The sequence below is a fragment of the Vigna umbellata genome, chromosome 9 (genome assembly GCF_029865625.1).
Source record: "Vigna umbellata cultivar VRB3 chromosome 9, Vumbellata_1.0, whole genome shotgun sequence".
In the NCBI taxonomy this organism is placed as follows: Eukaryota; Viridiplantae; Streptophyta; class Magnoliopsida; order Fabales; family Fabaceae; genus Vigna; species Vigna umbellata.
The window spans coordinates 48,204,846-48,223,218 of NC_142173.1; the positions used below are offsets into that span (position 1 = coordinate 48,204,846).

General features: G+C 47.0%; 1 pseudogene; it reads left to right on the forward strand.

Annotated features, from left to right (window-relative positions):
• The first annotated feature begins 15,657 nt into the window (after nucleotides 1–15,657).
• Nucleotides 15,658–17,865, forward strand: LOC148193729 (uncharacterized; annotated as a pseudogene).
• Nucleotides 17,866–18,373: the final 508 nt, after the last annotated feature.

Genomic DNA, 18,373 nt, shown 5'->3' on the forward strand with positions numbered 1-18,373 from the left:
CCGCTTCTACCACTTCCTCCACTTCCACCACTTTCTCCACTTCCTCCACTTCATCCACTTCCTCCACTTCGTCCACTTCGTCAAATTTGTGAACTTCGTCCATTTCGTCAACTTGCTCAACTTCCCCAACTTCCTCCACTTCCTCCACTTCTTCCACTTTCTCCACTTACTCCACTTCCTCCACTTCGCTTATTTCGTCCACATGGTCCACTTCCTCCTCTTCCTCCACTTCCTCCACTTCCACAACTTCCTCCACTTCATCCACTTCCTCCACTTCGTCCACTTGGTCCGCTTCGTCTACTTCGTCCGCGTCGTTCACTTCATCCCCTTCGTCCCCTTCGTCCACTTCGTCCACTTCGTCCACTTCGTCAAGTTCGTCAACTTCATCCACTTCGTCAACTTCCTACGCTTCGTCCACTTCCTCCACTTCCTCACCTTCCTCCACTTCTTCTTCCACTTCGTCCACATCGTCACTTCCTCCACATCGTCCACTTCCTCCACTTCCTCCACTTCCTCCACTTCGTCAACTTCGTCCACACCGTCCACTTCGTCAACTTCGTCCACTTCCTCCACTTCGTCAACCACTTCCTCCATTTCCTCATCTTCTTCCACTTCGGCCAGTTCGTCCACTTCCTCCACATCCTCCACTTTGTCAACCATTTCCTCCACTTCCTCCCCTTCTTCCACTTCCTCCACTTCTTCTTCCACTTCGTCCTCTTCGTGAACTTCGTCCACTTCCTCCACTTCGTCTACTTCCTCCACTTCCTCCACTTCCTCCACCTCCTCCCCTTCCTCCACTTCCTCTACTTCCTCCACTTCCTCCACTTCTTCCACTTCGTCCACTTTGCCAACTTCGTCCACTTCCTCCTCTTCGTCCACTTCGTCCACTTCCTCTACTTCCTCCACTTCCTCCACTTCGTCCATTTCGTCCATTTCGTCCACTTCGTCCACTTCGTCAAATTCGTCAACTTCGTCCACTTCGTCAACTTCCTCCACTTCCTCAACTTGCTCTTCTTCCTCCACTTCCTCCACTTCCTCCACTTCCTCCACTTCTTCTACTTCCCCCACTTCCTCCACTTCATCAACTTTGTCAACTTCGCCAACTTCGTCCACTTCCTCCACCTCCTCGACTTCGTCCACTTCATCCACTTGCTCCACTTCGTCCAGTTCGTCCACTTCCTCCTCATCCTCCACTTCGTCCATTTCGTCCACTTCGTCCACTTCATCATATTCGTCAACTTCGTCCACTTCGTCCACTTCGTCAACTTCCTCCACTTCCCCAACTTCCTCCACTTCCTCCACTTCTTCGACTTCCACCACTTCTTCCACTTCCTCCACTTCCTCAACTTCTTCTTGCTCTTCGTCCATATCGTCCACTTCCCCCACTTCCTCCACTTCCAGCACTTCCTCCACCTCCTCCACTTCATCCACTGCGTCCTCTTCGTCCACTTCGTCCACATCATCCACTTCGTCAACTTCGTCCATTTCGTCCACTTCTTCTTCCACTTCGTCAACTTCCTCCGCTTCCTCCTCAACTTCCTCCACTTCGTCCACTTCCTCCACTTCTTCTGTTTCGTCCACCTCGTCCACTTCAAACGCTTCGTCCACATCGTCCAATTCGTCCACATCGTCCACTTCGACAACTTCGTCCACTTCCTCCACTTCCTCATTTCCCTCCAATCCGTCCACTTCGTCAAATTCGTCAGCATCGTCCAATTCGTCAACTTCGTCCACTTCGTCAACTTCCTGCACTTCCCCAACCTCCTCCAATTCCTCCACTTCCTCTTCGTCCACATCTTGCACTTCCCCCACTTCCTCCACTTCCTCCACTTCCTCCACTTCCTCTACTTCCTCCACTTCGTCCACTTTGTCCACTTCCTCCACTTCGTCAACTTCGTCCACTTCCTCCATTTAGTCCACTTCGTCCACTTCCTCCACTTTGTCCATTTCGTCCACTTCCTCCACTTCCTCCACTTCATCCACTTTGTCAAATTCGTCGACTTCGTCCACGTCGTCAACTTCCTCCACTTCCCCAACTTCCTCCACTTCCTCTTCGTCCACATCGTCCACTTCCCCCACTTCCTCCACTTCGTCGACTTCCTCCACTTCCTCCTCTATTTCCTCCACTTGCTCCACGTCCCCCACTTCGTCCATTTCGTCCACTTCGTAACCTTCGTCCACATCGTCAACTTCATCCACTTCATCAACTTCGTCAACTTCTTCCTCTTCGTCAACTTCCTCCCCTTCCTCCACTTCCTCCACTTCTTCCACTTCCTCCACTTCTTCTTCCACTTCGTCCACTTCGTCCACTTCCTCCACATCGTCCACTTCCTCCACTTCCTCCACTTCGTCAACCACTTCCTCCCCTTCCTCCACTTCGTCCACTTCGTCAACTTCGTCGACTTCCTCCACTTCCTCCACTTCTTCCACTTCGTCAACTACTTCCTCCAGTTCGTCCACTTCGTCAACTTCGTCGACTTCCTCCACTTCCTCCACTTCGTCCACTTCCTCAACTTCCTCCACTTCCTCCACTTCCTCCACTTCCTCCCCTTGTTCCACTTCCTCCACTTCGTCCACATCATCCACTTCCTCCAATTCTTCCACTTCCTCCGCTTCCTCCACTTCCTCCCCTTCCTCCACTTCGTCCACTTCGTCCTCTTCGTCAACTTCGTCTACTTCGTCAAATTCCTCCACTTCCTCTACTTCCTCCACTTCGTCCACTTCCTCCAGTTCCTCCTCTTCCTCCACTTCCTCCACTTCCTCCACCTCCTCCCCTTCCTCCACTTCCGCAACTTCCACCACTTGCTCTACTTCCTCCACTTCGTCCACCTCGTCCACTTCCTCCACGTCGCCCACTTCCTCCACTTCCTCCATTTCGTCAACTTCGTCCACTTTGTCAACTTCGCCAACTTCGTCCACTTCGTCCACTTCGTCAAATTCGACAACTTCGTCCACTTCGTCAACTTCCTCCGCTTCGCCAACTTCCTCCACTTCCTGCACTTCCTCCACTTCCTCAATTTCTTCTACTTCCTCCAGTTCCTCCACTTCTTCTTCCTCTTCGTCCACATTGTCCACTTCCCCCACTTCCTCCACTTCGACCACCTCGTCAACTTCATCCACTTTCTCTACTTCGTCCATTTCGTACACTTCGTCCACTTCGTCAGATTCGTCAACTTCGTCCAATTCTTCAACTTCGTCTACTTCGTCAACTTCCTCCACTTTCCCAAATTCCTCCACTTCCTCGACTTCCCCCACTTCGTCCATTTTGTCCACTTCGTCCACTTCATCCACTTCGTCAAATTCGTCAACTTCGTCCACTTCGTCAAATTCGACAACTTCGTCAAATTCATCAACTTCCTCCACTTCGTCAACTTCCTCCATTTCCTCTTCGTCCACATCGTCCACTTCCCCCACTTCCTCCACACCCTCCACTTCCTCCACTTCCTCCTCTACTTCCTCCACTTCCTCCACTTCTTCCATTTCGTCCACTTTGTCTACATTGTCCACTTGGTCAACTTCGTCAACTTCGTCCACATCGTTAACTTCGTGCACTTCGTCCACTCCGTCCACTTCGTCCACATCGTAAACTTCATCCAATTCGTCCACTTCGTCAACTTCCTCTTCGTCAACTTCCTCCACTTCCTCCACTTCCTCCCCTTCTTCGACTTCCTCCACTTCTTCTTCCACTTCGTCCTCTTCGTCCACATCCTCCATTTCCTCCACTTCTTCTTCCACTTCGTCCTCTTCGTCCACATCCTCCATTTCCTCCACTTCCTCCCCTTCCTCCACGGCCTCCACTTCGTCCACTTCGTCCACCTCCTCAACTTCGTCCACTTCCTCCACTTCGTCAACCACTTCCTCCACTTCCTCCACTTCCTCCCCTTCAACCACTTCCTCCACTTCCTCCACTTCGTTCACCTCGTCCACTTCATCAACTTCATCCACTTCCTCCACTTCTTCCACTTCCTCCACATCCTCCACTTCCTCGATTTACTCGACTTAGTCCACTTCCTCCACTTCCTCCACTTCGTCCAATTCGTCCACTTCGTCAACTTCGTCCACTTCCTCATTTCCCTTCAGTCCGTCCACTTCGTCCACTACGTCCACTTCGTCCACTTCGTCCACTTCGTCAACCTCGTCCACTTCCTCCACTTTCTCCACTTCCTCCACTTCCTCCACTTCGTCAACCACTTCCTCCACTTCCTCCCCTTCCTCCACTTCGGCCACTTCGTCGACTTGCTCCACTTCCTCCACTTCGTCCAATTCGTCAACCACTTCCTCCACTTCCTCCATTTCCTCCACTTCCTCCCCTTCTTCCACTTCCTCCACTTCTTCTTCCATTTCGTCCCCTTCGTCCACTTCGTCCTCTTCGTGAACTTCGTCAGCTTCCTCCACTTTGTCTACTTCGGCCACTTCCTCCACCTCCTCCCCTTCCTCCACTTCGTCCACGTTGTCCACTTCCTCGACATCGTCCACTTCCTCCACTTTCTCCACTTCCTCCACTTTGTCATTTCGTCAACTTCGTCCACTTTCTCCACTTCCTCCACTTCCTCCACTTCGTCAACCACTTCCTCCACTTCCTCTCCTTCCTCCACTTCGGCCACTTCGGCCACTTCGTCGACTTCCTCCACTTCGTCAACCACTTCCTCCACTTCCTCCACTTCGCTCACCTCGTCCACTTCATCAACTTCATCCACTTCCTGCACTTCTTCCACTTCCTCCACTTCCTCCAATTCCTCGATTTACTCGACTTAGTCCACTTCCTCCACTTCCTCCACTTCGTCCAATTCGTCCACTTCGTCCACTTCCTCATTTCCCTCCAGTCCGTCCACTTCATCCACTACGTCCACTTCGTCCACTTCGTCCACTTCGTCCACTTCCTACACTTCGGCCACTTCGTCAACCACTTCCTCCACTTCCTCCACTTCGGCCACTTCGTCGACTTCCTCCACTTCCTCCACTTCGTCCAATTCGTCAACCACTTCCTCCACTTCCTCCACTTCCTCCCCTTCTTCCACTTCCCCCACTTCTTCTTCCACTTCGCCCCCTTCGTGCACTTCGTCCTCTTCGTGAACTTCGTCCACTTCCTCCACTTCGTCTACTTTGTCCACTTCCTCCACTTCGTCTACTTTGTCCACTTCCTCCACTTCCTCCACCTCCTCCCCTTCCTCCAGTTCATCCACGTCGTCCACTTCCTTGACATCGTCCACTTCCTCCACTTCCTCCACTTTCTCCACTTCCTCCACTTCGTCCATTTCGTCAACTTCGTCCACTTCCTCCACTTTCTCCACTTCGTCCACTTCCTCCACTTCGTCAACCACTTCCTCCACTTCCTCCCCTTCCTCCACTTCGGCCACTTCGGCCACTTCGTCGACTTCCTCCACTTCCTCCACTTCCTCCCCTTCTTCCACTTTGTCCACTTCTTCTTCCACTTCGTCCACTTCGTCCTCTTCGTCAACTTCGTCCACTTCCTCCACTTCATCTACTTCGTCCACTTCCTCCACTTCCTCCACTTCCTCCACTTCCTCCACCTCCTCCCCTTCCACCACTTCCTCCACTTCCTCCACTTCCTCCACTTCCTCCACTTCGTCCACTTTGCCAACTTCATCTACCTCTTCCTCTTCGTCCAGTTCGTCCACTTCCTCCACTTCGTCCACTTCCTCCACTTCGTCCATTTCGTCCACTTCGTCCACTTCGTCAAATTCGTCACTTCGTCCACTTCGTCAACTTCCTCCACTTCCTCAATTTCCTCCACTTCCTCCTCTTCCTCCCCTTCCTCCACTTCGTCCACTTCGTCCACTTCCTCCACTTCGTCCACTTCTTCCACTTCGTCCACTTCCTCAATTTCCTCCACCTCCTCCACTTCGTCAACTTCTTCCACTTCGTCCACTTCGTCAAATTTGTCAACTTCGTCCACTTCGTCAACTTGCTCAACTTCCCCAACTTCCTCCACTTCTTCCTCTTCGTCTACATTGTCCACTTCCTCCTCTTCCTCCATTTCCTCCACTTCCAGCACTTCCTCCATTTCATCCACTTCCTCCACTTCGTGCATTTCGTCCCCTTCGTCCACTTTGTCCTCTTCGTCAAGTTCGTCAACTTCATCCACTTCTTCCACTTCGTCAACTTCCTGCGCCTCCTCCACTTCCTCCCCTTCCTCCACTTCTTCTTCCATTTCGTCCACATCGTCCTCTTCCTCCACTTCCTCCACTTCCTCCACTTTCTCCACTTCGTCCCCTTCGTCAACTTCATCCACTTCCTCCACTTCGTCTACTTCCTCCACTTCCTCTACTTCCTCCACTTCCTCCACTTCCTCCACTTCCTCCACTTACTCCACTTCCTCCACCTCCTCCAATTCCTCCACTTCCTCCACTTCCTCCACTTCGTCCACTTTGCCAACTTCGTCCACCTCCTCCTCTTCGTCCACTTCGTCCACTTCCTCCACTTCGTCCACTTCGTCAACTTCCTCCACTTCCTCAATTTCCTCCACTTCCTTCTCTTCCTCCCTTTCCTCCACTTCCTCCACTTCGTCCACTTCCTCCACTTCGTCCACTTCTTCCACTTTGTCCACTTCGTCAAATTTGTCAACATCGTCCACTTCGTCAACTTCCTGAACTTCCCCAACTTCCTCCACTTCCTCCGCTTCTACCACTTCCTCCACTTCCACCACTTCCTCCACTTCCTCCACTTCCTCCACTTCCTCCACTTCCTCTACTTCTTCCACTTCGTCCACTTCGTCAAATTTGTTCGTCCACTTCGTCAACTTGCTCAACTTCCCCAACTTCCTTCACTTCCTCCACTTCCTTCACTTACTCCACTTCTTCTACTTCCTCCACTTCCTCCACTTCTTCCACTTCCTCCACTTACTCCACTTCGTCCACTTCGCCTATTTCGTCCACTTCTTCTTCCTCTTCGTCCACATGGTCCACTTCCTCCACTTCCTCCACTTCCACCACTTCCTCCACTTCATCGACTTCGTCCACTTCGTCCGCTTCGTCCCCTTCGTCCGCTTCGTCCGCTTCGTCCCCTTCGTCCGCTTCGTCCCCTTCGTCCGCTTCGTCCACTTCGTCCACTTCGTCCACTTCGTCAACTTCCTGCACTTCCTCCACTTCCTCCCCTTCCTCCACTTCTTCTTCCACTTCGTCCACATCGTCCACTTCCTCCACATCGTCCACTTCCTCCACTTCCTCCACTTTCTCCACTTCCTCCACTTCGTCCACTTCGTCAACATCCTCCACTTCCTCTTCGTCAACTTCCTCCACTTCCTCCACTTCCTCCGCTTCTTCGACTTCCTCCACTTCTTCTTCCACTTCGTCCACATCCTCCGTTTCCTCCACTTCCTCCACTTCCTCCCCTTCAACCACATCCTCCACTTCCTCCACTTCCTCCATTTTCCCCACCTCGTCTACTTCATCAACTTCATCCACTTCCTCCACTTCCTGTACTTCTTCCACTTCGTCCTCTTCGTCAACTTCTTCCACTTTGTCAACTTAGTGCACTTCGTCAAATTCGTCAACATAGTCCACTTCCTCCACTTCTTCTACTTCCTCCATTTCCTCCACTTGCTCGACTTCCTCCACTTCGTCCTGTTCTTCTTCCTCTTCGTCCACTTCCTCCACTTCCACCACTTCCTCCACTTCCTCCACTCCCTCCACTTCCTCCACTTCCTCCACTTTCTCCACTTCCTCCACTTCCTCCACTTCCTCCACTTCCTCCACTTCCTCCACTTCCTGATTTCCCTCCAGTCCGTCCACTTCATCCACAACGTCAACTTCGTCCACTTCGTCAACTTCGTCCACTTCGTCAACTTAGTCCACTTCGTCAAATTCGTCAACATCGTCCACTTCCTCCACTTCTTCTACTTCCTCCACTTCCACCACTTGCTCGACTTCCTCCACTTCCTCCACTTCCGCCACTTCCTCCACTTCCTCCACTTCCTCCTCTTCGTCCATTTCGTCCACTTCGTCCACTTCGTAAACTTTGCCCACTTCGTCCACATCGTCAACTTCGTCCACATCGTCAACTTCGTCCCCTTCGTCAACTTCGTCCACTTCGTCAACGTCGTCTAATTCCTCCACATCCTCCTCTTCCCCCCCCTTCCTCGGTTTCCTCCACCTCCTCCCACTCCTCCACTTCCTCCACCTCGTCCACTTCCTCCACTTCCTCCACTTCGTCAACTTCGTCCACTTTGTCAACTTTGCCAACTTCGCCAACTTCGTCCACTTCGTCAACTTCCTCCACTTCCTCTTCGTCCACATCGTCCACTTCCCCCTCTTCCTACACATCCCCCACTTCCTCCTCTTCCTCCACTTCGTCCACTTCCTGTACTTCCTCCACTTCCTCCACTTCCTCCACTTCCTCTACTTCCTCCACTTCGTCAACTTCGTCCACTTGGTCCACTTCGCCAACTTCGTCCACTTCGTCCACTTCGTCATCTTCGTCCACTTCCTCCACTTCGTCAACTTCGTCCTCTTCCCCAACGTCGTCCACTTCCTCCACTTCCTCCACTTCGTCCTGTTCTTCTTCCTCTTCGTCCACATCGTCCACTTCCTCCACTTCCACCACTTCCTCCACTTCCTCCACTTCCTCCACTTCGTCCTCTTCCTCTTCCTCTTCGTCCACATCGTCCACTTCCTCCCCTTCCACCACTTCCTCCACTTCCTCAACTTCGTGAACTTCGTCCACCTCGTCCATTTCGTCGATTTCTTCTTCCCGTTCTTCCACTCCGTCCACTTCCTCGACATCCTCCACTTCCTCCTCCGCTTCCTCCACTTCCTCCACTTCCTCCACTTCGTCCATTTCGTCCACATCGTCAACTTCGTCCACATCGTCAACTTCGTCCACTTCGTCAACTTTGTCCACATCGTCGACTTCGTCAACTTGGTCAACTTCGTCCACATCGTCCACTTCGTCCACTTCGTCCACTTCGTCAACGTCCTCTACTTCCTCCACATCCTCCTCTTCCCCCCCCTTCCTCGGTTTCCTCCACTTCCTCTACTTCCTCCACCTCGTCCACTTCCTCCATTTCCTCCACTTCGTCCACTTCCTCCACTTCGTTCGTTTCGTCCACTTCCTCCACTTCGTCTCCTTCGTAACATTCGTCCACATCGTCGACTTCATCCACGTTCTCCACTTCGTCAAGTTCATCAACTTCTTCCACTTCGTTAACTTCCTCCACTTCCTCCACTTCTTCCACTTCCTCCACTTATTCTTGCACTTCGTCCACTTCGTCCATATCGTCCACTTCCTCCACTTCCTCCACTTGCTTCACTTCCTTTGCTTCCTCCCCTTCCTCCACTTCCTCCACTTCCTCCTCTTCGTCCACATCGTCAACTTCGTCCACTTCATCCATTTCGTCCACTTCTTCTTCCACTTCTTCCACTTTGTCAACTTCCTCCACCTCCTCCTCTACTTCCTCCACTTCGTCCACTTCCTCCACTTTGTCCACTTTGTCAACTTCGTCCACTTCGTCAACTTCGTCCAGATCGTCAACTTCGTCCATTTCGTACACTTCGTCAAGTTCGTCAACTTCTTCCACCTCGTCAATTTCCTCCACTTGCTCCACTTCCTCCCCGTATTCCACTTCCTCCAGTTATTCTTCCACTTCGTCCACTTCGTCCACATCCTCCACTTCCTCCACTTCCTCCACTTCCTCTACTTCCTCCCTTTCGTCCACTTCCTCCACCTCGTCCACTTCCTCCACCTCGTCCACTTCCTCCACTTTCTCCACTTCCTCCACTTCCTCCAGTTCGTCCACTTCGTACATTTCGTCCACTTCGTCCACTTCGTCCACTTCGTCCACTTCGTCCACTTCGTCCACTTCGTCAACTTCGTCCACTTCGTCGATTTCGTCCAGGACTTCCTCCTCTACTTCCTCCACTTCGTCCACTTCCTCCACTTCGTCCGTTTCGTCCACTTGGTCCACTTCGTCCACTTCCTCTGCTTCGTAACCTTCGTCCACATCGTCGACTTCATCCACGTCGTCCACTTCGTCAACTTCTTCCACTTCGTCAACTTCCTCCACTTCCTCCCCGTATTCCACTTCCTCCAGTTATTCTTCCACTCCATCCACTTCGTCGACATCCTCCACTTCCTCCACTTCCTCCACTTCCTCCACTTCCTCTACTTCCTCCACTTCGCCCACTTCCTCCACTTCGTCCAACTCGTCCACTTCCTCCACTTTCTCCACTTCCTCCAGTTCGACAACTTCGTCAACTCTGTCCACTTCGTCCACTTCCTCCACTTCGTCCACTTCGTCCACTTCATCCACTTCCTCCTTTTCGTCCACTTAGTCCACTTCGTCCACCTCGTCAACTTCGTCCACTTCCTCCACTTCGTCCATTTCGTCCACTTCGTCCACTTCGTCAAATTCCTCAACTTCGTCAACTTCGTCAACTTCGTCAACTTCGTCCCCTTGGTCAACTTCCTCCACTTCCCCAACTTCCTCCACTTCCTCTTCGTCCACATTGTCCACTTCAACCACTTCCTCCACTTCCTCTACTTACTCCACTTCCTCTACTTCCTCCACTTCGTGCACTTCCTCCACTTCGTCAACTTCACCCACTTCGTCCAGTTTGTCAACTTTGCCAACTTCGTCCACTTCGTCCACTTCATCCACTTCCTCCCCTTCGTCCACTTACTCCACTTCGGCCACTTCGTCAAATTCGTCAGCTTCGTCCACTTCGTCAAATTCGTCAACTTCCTCCACTTCCCCAACTTCCTCCACTTCCTCCACTTCTTCTTCCTCTTCGTCCACTTCCCATACTTCCTCCACTTCCACCACTTCCTCCACTTCCTCCACCTTCTCCACTTCGTCGACATTGTCAACTTCGTCAAGTTCGTCCACTTCGTCCATTTCGTCCACTTCTTCCACTTTGTCAACCTCCTCCACTTGCTCCTCGATTTCCTCCAGTTCGTCCACTTCCTCCACTTCGTCCGTTTCGTCCACTTCGTCCACCTCGTGCACTTCGACCACTTCCTCCACGTCGTCAACTTCGTAACCTTCGTCCACATCCTCAACTTCATCAAGTTCGTCAACTTCTTCCACTTCGTCCATTTGCTCCACTTCCTCCACTTCTTCCACTTCCTTCACTTATTCTTCCCCTTCGTCCACTTCGTCAATAGCGTCCACTTTCTCCACTTCCTCCACTTCCACCACTTCCTCCACTTCCTCTCCTTCCTCCACTTCCTCCACATCGTCAACTTCGTCAATTTCATCCACTTCTTCTTCCACTTCTTCCACTTCGTCAACTTCCTCCACTTCCTCCTCCACTTCCTCCTCCACTTCCTCGACTTACTCCATTTCGTCCTCTTCCTCCAATTCGTCCACTTCATCCACTTCCTCCACTTGGTCCACTACGTCCACTTCGTCAACTTAGTTCACTTCGTCAAATTCGTCAACTTCGTCCACTTCATCCACTTCGTCCATTTCATCCACATCGTGCACTTCGTCCACTTCTTCCACTTCCTCAACTTCCTCCACTTCCTCCAAATCCTCCACTTCCTCCACTTCTTCCCCTTCCCCACTTTCACCACTTCCTCCACTTCCTCCACTTCGTCAACTTCGTCCAATTCGTCAACTTCATCCACTTCGTCAACTTCGTCCACTTAGTCCACTTCTTCTTCCACTTCTTCCACTTCCTTCCCTTCGTCCAAATCTTCCACTTCGTCCACTTCGTCCATTTCCTCCACTTAGTCCACTTCGACTACTTCCTCCACTTCGTCCACTTCGGCAACTTCTTCTTCCACTTCGTCCACTTCCCATTACTAGAAGTATGGCTAGAAGAATTCAAGAAGAGCTTAAAGATATGGACACAACAGGGCGCGTTCTTTTCCTTCAATTTAAGTGGAATTTGAAGACACCAAGAGAAGGGTAAAACTGTCCAGTTGTTGGTCAAAGTTGCTAGCTGTACCACCAGTCTTTGCTAAACACACCACTGCAGCACTTCCACTCCACCAGCTCACGTGTTGCTTTAGCTTTTAACACGTTTTCATGTTTCTTCACATTTTACACATGGGTCACGCTTTACATCATAGCTGCAGCTCCATGGATCACATATAAATTCATGGTAGCTACCCTTGTAAAGACACTTTTGAAGATATTGAGTTTTACTCTGCTGATGCATTTTCCAGCAACCAGAACTCTGCCAAAAGTCACTTCTTATGGAGTTTTCCTTCTCCTTCTAGCTTCCTTCCAGTGAAGGCCGTCTGAGCTAGAGAATCCACTCACCATAGAGCTCTTCCTCCATCTCTGCATCCACTAAATTCATTCTTCCTCTGCTGCCAAACCACAAGTGATATTATCTGCTGCATCCAAGTCATTCCGCTGCCAGTTGCTTCTCGTGTGCTAACTTCTTCACTGCTCACATCCAATTCCTCATGCCACTGTCTTCAAACCACACCTCTTCTGGAGCAAGTCATCAAGTGGTATCAGAGCCTAGGTTCTGCATCACGCTCCAGCTAAGTGTTCTTTCCATTCCATATATACTGTCATCAACATTCCCTTCGTGTTTTTCTTGAATCTGTGCACTGTTACCTTAAGTTTTTCAATTCCAGTAGATTCCATTGTGTTGATTCGTTTGTCTAGCTTTTAATTACTTTATTGTTCATCATTTTAATCGGATCAATTCATTGATTTGAGTCTTTTAATTTTTTTTTAATCTGCATTGTTTTGTCCAGTCATGTGATTTTCTTGAATTTTTGTCAAAAATCCTGAGTAATTTTGGTGCCTGGATAAATCTGTGAAACTGGATGTGTTTTTCAATAGAAGCACATCAGATGAGCAATGATTAAAGAGCTCAAGTGCATCTTGAATTCCATCACAGTGCAATGCCAATTAATGTAGTTTTTGAATCTGCTATAAATTTTCTGAACTACACCGTGTGGAAATTTGCTTTCTGGTTGTGTTTGAATTCTTGGACTGCGTTGTGTGCTTACCATATGAACATTGTATTGTCTAAGACAATAAAAACTGGTTGCATCAGTCAGCAGAATCCAGAATTCATTGCTAGAGCAATTGGACCAAGCTGCAGACACTCTGATTGAGTCTTTTTCCTGATTTTGAATCTGTCCAGATTAGAACTCACTTCTGGACCACACCTCTTCTGGAGCAAGTCATCAAGTGGTATCAGAGCCTAGGTTCTGCATCACGCTCCAGCTAAGTGTTCTTTCCATTCCATATATACTGTCATCAACATTCCCTTCGTGTTTTTCTTGAATCTGTGCACTGTTACCTTAAGTTTTTCAATTCCAGTAGATTCCATTGTGTTGATTCGTTTGTCTAGCTTTTAATTGCTTTATTGTTCATCATTTTAATCGGATCAATTCATTGATTTGAGTCTTTTAATTTTTTTTTAATCTGCATTGTTTTGTCCAGTCATGTGATTTTCTTGAATTTTTGTCAAAAATCCTGAGTAATTTTGGTGCCTGGATAAATCTGTGAAACTGGATGTGTTTTTCAATAGAAGCACATCAGATGAGCAATGATTAAAGAGCTCAAGTGCATCTTGAATTCCATCACAGTGCAGTGCCAATTAATGTAGTTTTTGAATCTGCTATAAATTTTCTGAACGACACCGTGTGGAAATTTGCTTTCTGGTTGTGTTTGAATTCTTGGACTGCGTTGTGTGCTTACCATATGAACATTGTATTGTCTAAGACAATAAAAACTGGTTGCATCAGTCAGCAGAATCCAGAATTCATTGCTAGAGCAATTGGACCAAGCTGCAGACACTTTGATTGAGTCTTTTTCCTGATTTTGAATCTGTCCAGATTAGAACTCACTTCTGGACATCTCTTAATGAATTTCTAGAGTCTTTTTCAAGTTTAATTTGCTGTCTTGGAGTCATAAAAGTTGTTTACAGTTTCGTTTGAATCCTCTGCTGAAGTTTGGTTGGTGATTTGGTTTAATTTTGGTGCTAAATAGCAACTGAAGTAGTGAAAATCGGAATTCCAAGCTTTTAGCCTCTGCTGGCAGTTTGAACAAGTCACATTTGGTTAAACAAAGTTGCTCAAATCATAAAATTAAGTGTGCAAACGTGTTTGTGTAAAATTGCCATTCAAACCACCAAATTTTCAACACTTTTTCTGATATAAGTTGCAGATTTCGAAAATTCAGAGTTTGGTATGATTAATGCATCAGATTCAATGTTAGATTGGTAGCAAAAGCTTGGTTCAATTGAATTAAAAGAAGTGCACAATTCAAATCTCACCATAAACTGCATTGTAAAAAGCTGTTTGAACCTGTACTCAACAAATTGTACAATTCTGATGCACAATTTTCAGCCATTCTCCTAGGCATTTTGTCAAACACTTTGCCTAGTTTAAATTTGGTTTCGAATTGATCATAGCTGCAACTTATCTTTGTTTCTTGCTTTTCAAATCCACTCTAGATCCTTTCCTAAGTTCATTTTGAGTGCCACCATTCATTGGAAACCGATTAATTGATTGATTTAAGTTGTTTGAAAATCCTGCACATAAGCTGTTTGATAAAACTACAGTTGTGCATTCTGGTTTAACAGTTTTCTGGCAGCAGCAGTGTTGATTTTTCTGGCTTAATAACTGATTGATGGTGGTTCTTTTGAGCTCTTTGTTGGGTGCATAAGCATCTCAGGTGGTCCTACAACACTGGTAGCATCTTAGGCAGTGGATTGGAGCAAGGAAAGATCAATTTTGGAGTTGATTTTTGGTGCAGCAGAACCACATTTTTCACTGATTTGCATCAAACTGGTTGCTGCAACAGCAGCATAATTCACTTAGCAGCTGTGAGATTAGTGTGAATCAACTAATTTCACTTCCTTTGAGAGAAGCCAGAGCTGCACACCATCTCTACTTTCCATTCTCTTGTTGTTTCATTTCTATTCTTGCAAAAATACTTGTAATTGGCCATTAAGCAAGTGACTTGGAAGAATTCACAAGTGTTCTTCCTTCACTTGCAAACTTTGCTTTTAATTGTTCATATAAAATTGGTAGACAGTGAGTGTGTCTTGGATACAAAGTTCCACGCCTCACTTAGGAGATCTCACTTCTTTCAATTTTTGCAAGCGCATAGGCCAAGTCTTAGAAGTCCGCATTTAGGGTGTAGTTTTTTCTTTGAGTTGAGTGTGTCTTTAAACATTTAATGAATCTAGAGGTAATTTTGATTTAAGGACTTTTTAGTAAGTAACTAGGGATATATTTGGCAAGGCAAGACTTGGTATTTAAGCAACCTATACGGTTCACCTTGAATATTGTCCTCAAGTGAAAACTTCTAGTCTTTACTTCAAGAAAACTTTTAAGTTCATCAAAATGTCTGGAAGACAATCCCCTAGAATTAGTGATCCTCCCAAAGATCAATTTTCATTCCAAACTCTAGTCAATCAACTCAATGAGATTGAGAGAAAAATAAGTCAAGAAAAAGTCCATAGAGAGCTACATAGTGCCATGGTTGAAAATGAATTGAAACTTTTGAGAGAGGAACAAGTCCAAAATAGGGAGAGAAGTTATAGTGGAGAGTCCCAACATGAACAAGAGGCCTTAAGAGTAGGAGAATATTATCATCAACCCTCTTCATCAAGAAGACACAGGAGGGAATTTGAAAATCCTCCTCCTCCTAAGGAAGTTAATGTGGTATTGCCTCATTTTCATGGAAAAGATAATGTTGACGCTTACCTAGATTGGGAAATGAAGGTCGAGCAAATTTTTGCTTGCCATCAAGTAGGAGAAGAAAGAAAATTATCTCTTGCGACCCTAAGTTTTCAAGGGTATGCAATGTACTGGTGGACTGCTACAGTCCAAGAGAGACTAAGACAACGACTTTCTCCAATAAAATATTGGAATGAGCTTACAAATGCCCTTCGGAAAAGGCACATACCCTCATACTACAAAAGAGAACTCATGGATAAGCTCCAAAGATTGCAACAACAATCTATGTCTGTTGAAGAATACAGACAAAAGATGGAGCTATACATGATGAGGGCAGGAATAACAGAGGGCGAGGAAACTACCTTGGCCAGATTTTTGAGTGGGTTGAATCTTGATATCAGGGATAGGGTTGAACTACTACCTTATAGAGATTTGAATGATCTTGTTCAAATGTGTATAAAGGTAGAACAACAAAATTTGAGAAAAGCTTCCATCCCCCTTTGAACAGAAGATTGTAAAAGAAAAAGAACCCCTCAAACCTCTAGCCAATATAGTTGAAAAACCCAAACAGGAATCATATTCACACACTCGCACTAGTGAGATCAAGTGTTTTAAATGTTTGGGTAGGGGTCACATAGCTGCTCAATGTCCTACCAAAAGAACAATCATTTTAAGAGGTAGTGACACATATAGCAGTGAAAGTGAAACCCCTAGTGAAAGTGAGGATGAGCAAGAAAGAGGTAATGAAGAGAAAGTATATCCTTGTGAGGGTCCACTTCTCATGGTGAGAAGGGTGCTTAATAGTCAACCAAGTCCAGAACACTTATCACAAAGAGAGAACATCTTTCACACAAGATGTCAAATTGCAGAAAAATATTGTTCTCTCGTTATTGATAGTGGATCTTGCTGTAACTGTTGTAGCACAAGGCTGGTTGAAATAACAGTCAAGAATCAAGTTAAATTGGCAATTTCCATAGGAAACTTCAAAGATGATGTTATTTGTGATGTAGTTCCTATGGAAGCTTGGCATGTCCTATTAGGAAGACCATGGCAATTTGATAATGACACTACACACCATGGTCGCACCAATACCATAACTGTTCACAAAAATGATAAGAAATTTGTGCTTCATCCTCTGTCACCTATCCAGGTGGCCAAAGATCAAACACAAATGAAGCTCAACAAGGAGCAAGAAAAAGAAGAAATAGAGAGAAGAAAAAGAGAGGAAGAGGAAAGAAAAGAAGAAGAGAAAAGAGAACAAGAAAAACGAGAGCAAGAGCAAAGAGAAGAGAAAAGAAGAAAAGAAGGGAAAATAGAACCTCTGTCTACATTCCACATAGAACCAAGACTCTTAAGGGGAGGTTTTCTATCCTTTAATTTTCTTTCATCTATCATTAAGTTTTCAAAATTCTACTTTTCTTTCCAAGAATTTACCACTCCATCTTTAACAAAGTTACAACTTGAAACATGTGGCAATTCACTTGAGTTATTGTTACCTTTGTGGTTACAACTAACTCAAGACAAAAATAAAATTTCAAAAGAAGTAAGGTTTCTTTATTGCATCGAAATTAAAATTTTCAAAAATAGGAAACCTTCTTCTAAACATATTTTTTTAGGTATCTTATTGGGTCAAATAAATCTAATTCAAGCTATGTTTGATGATTATGGCAGATTCCTATTTGATCCGGGAGGAACTTTGATGGATCCTACAAAAATAAGTCCTCACAAAGAGAAACCAACAGATTTGAGGACAAATCCTCTTCAAGGGGAAGGAGATGATGACTTAGGGCATGGACCCATTACTAGAAGTATGGCTAGAAGAATTCAAGAAGAGCTTAAAGATATGGACACAACAGGGCGCGTTCTTTTCCTTCAATTTAAGTGGAATTTGAAGACACCAAGAGAAGGGTAAAACTGTCCAGTTGTTGGTCAAAGTTGCTAGCTGTACCACCAGTCTTTGCTAAACACACCACTGCAGCACTTCCACTCCACCAGCTCACGTGTTGCTTTAGCTTTTAACACGTTTTCATGTTTCTTCACATTTTACACATGGGTCACGCTTTACATCATAGCTGCAGCTCCATGGATCACATATAAATTCATGGTAGCTACCCTTGTAAAGACACTTTTGAAGATATTGAGTTTTACTCTGCTGATGCATTTTCCAGCAACCAGAACTCTGCCAAAAGTCACTTCTTATTGAGTTTTCCTTCTCCTTCTAGCTTTCTTCCAGTGAAGGCCGTCTGAGCTAGAGAATCCACTCACCATAGAGCTCTTCCTCCATCTCTGCATCCACTGAATTCATTCTTCCTCTGCTGCCAAACCACAAGTGATATCATCTGCTGCATCCAAGTCATTCCGCTGCCAGTTGCTTCTCGTGTGCTAACTTCTTCACTGCTCACGATCCAATTCCTCATGCCACTCCCTTCAAACCACACCTCTTCTGGAGCAAGTCATCACTTCGTCCACTTCCTCCACTTCGTCCACTTCCTCCACTTCCTCCACTTTGTCCACTTCGTCCACTTCGTCCACTTCCTCCACTTCCTCCACTTCGTCAACTTCGTCAATTTCGTCCACTTTGTCAACTTCGTCCACTTCGTCCAGTTCGTCCACCTTGTCAACTTCGTCCACTTCATCTTCTACTTCTTCCACTTCGTCCACTTCCTCCACTTCCTCCACTTTGTCTACTTCCTCCACCTCCTCTACTTCCTCCACTTCGTCCACTTCGTCCACTTCGTCCACTTCGTCCACTTCT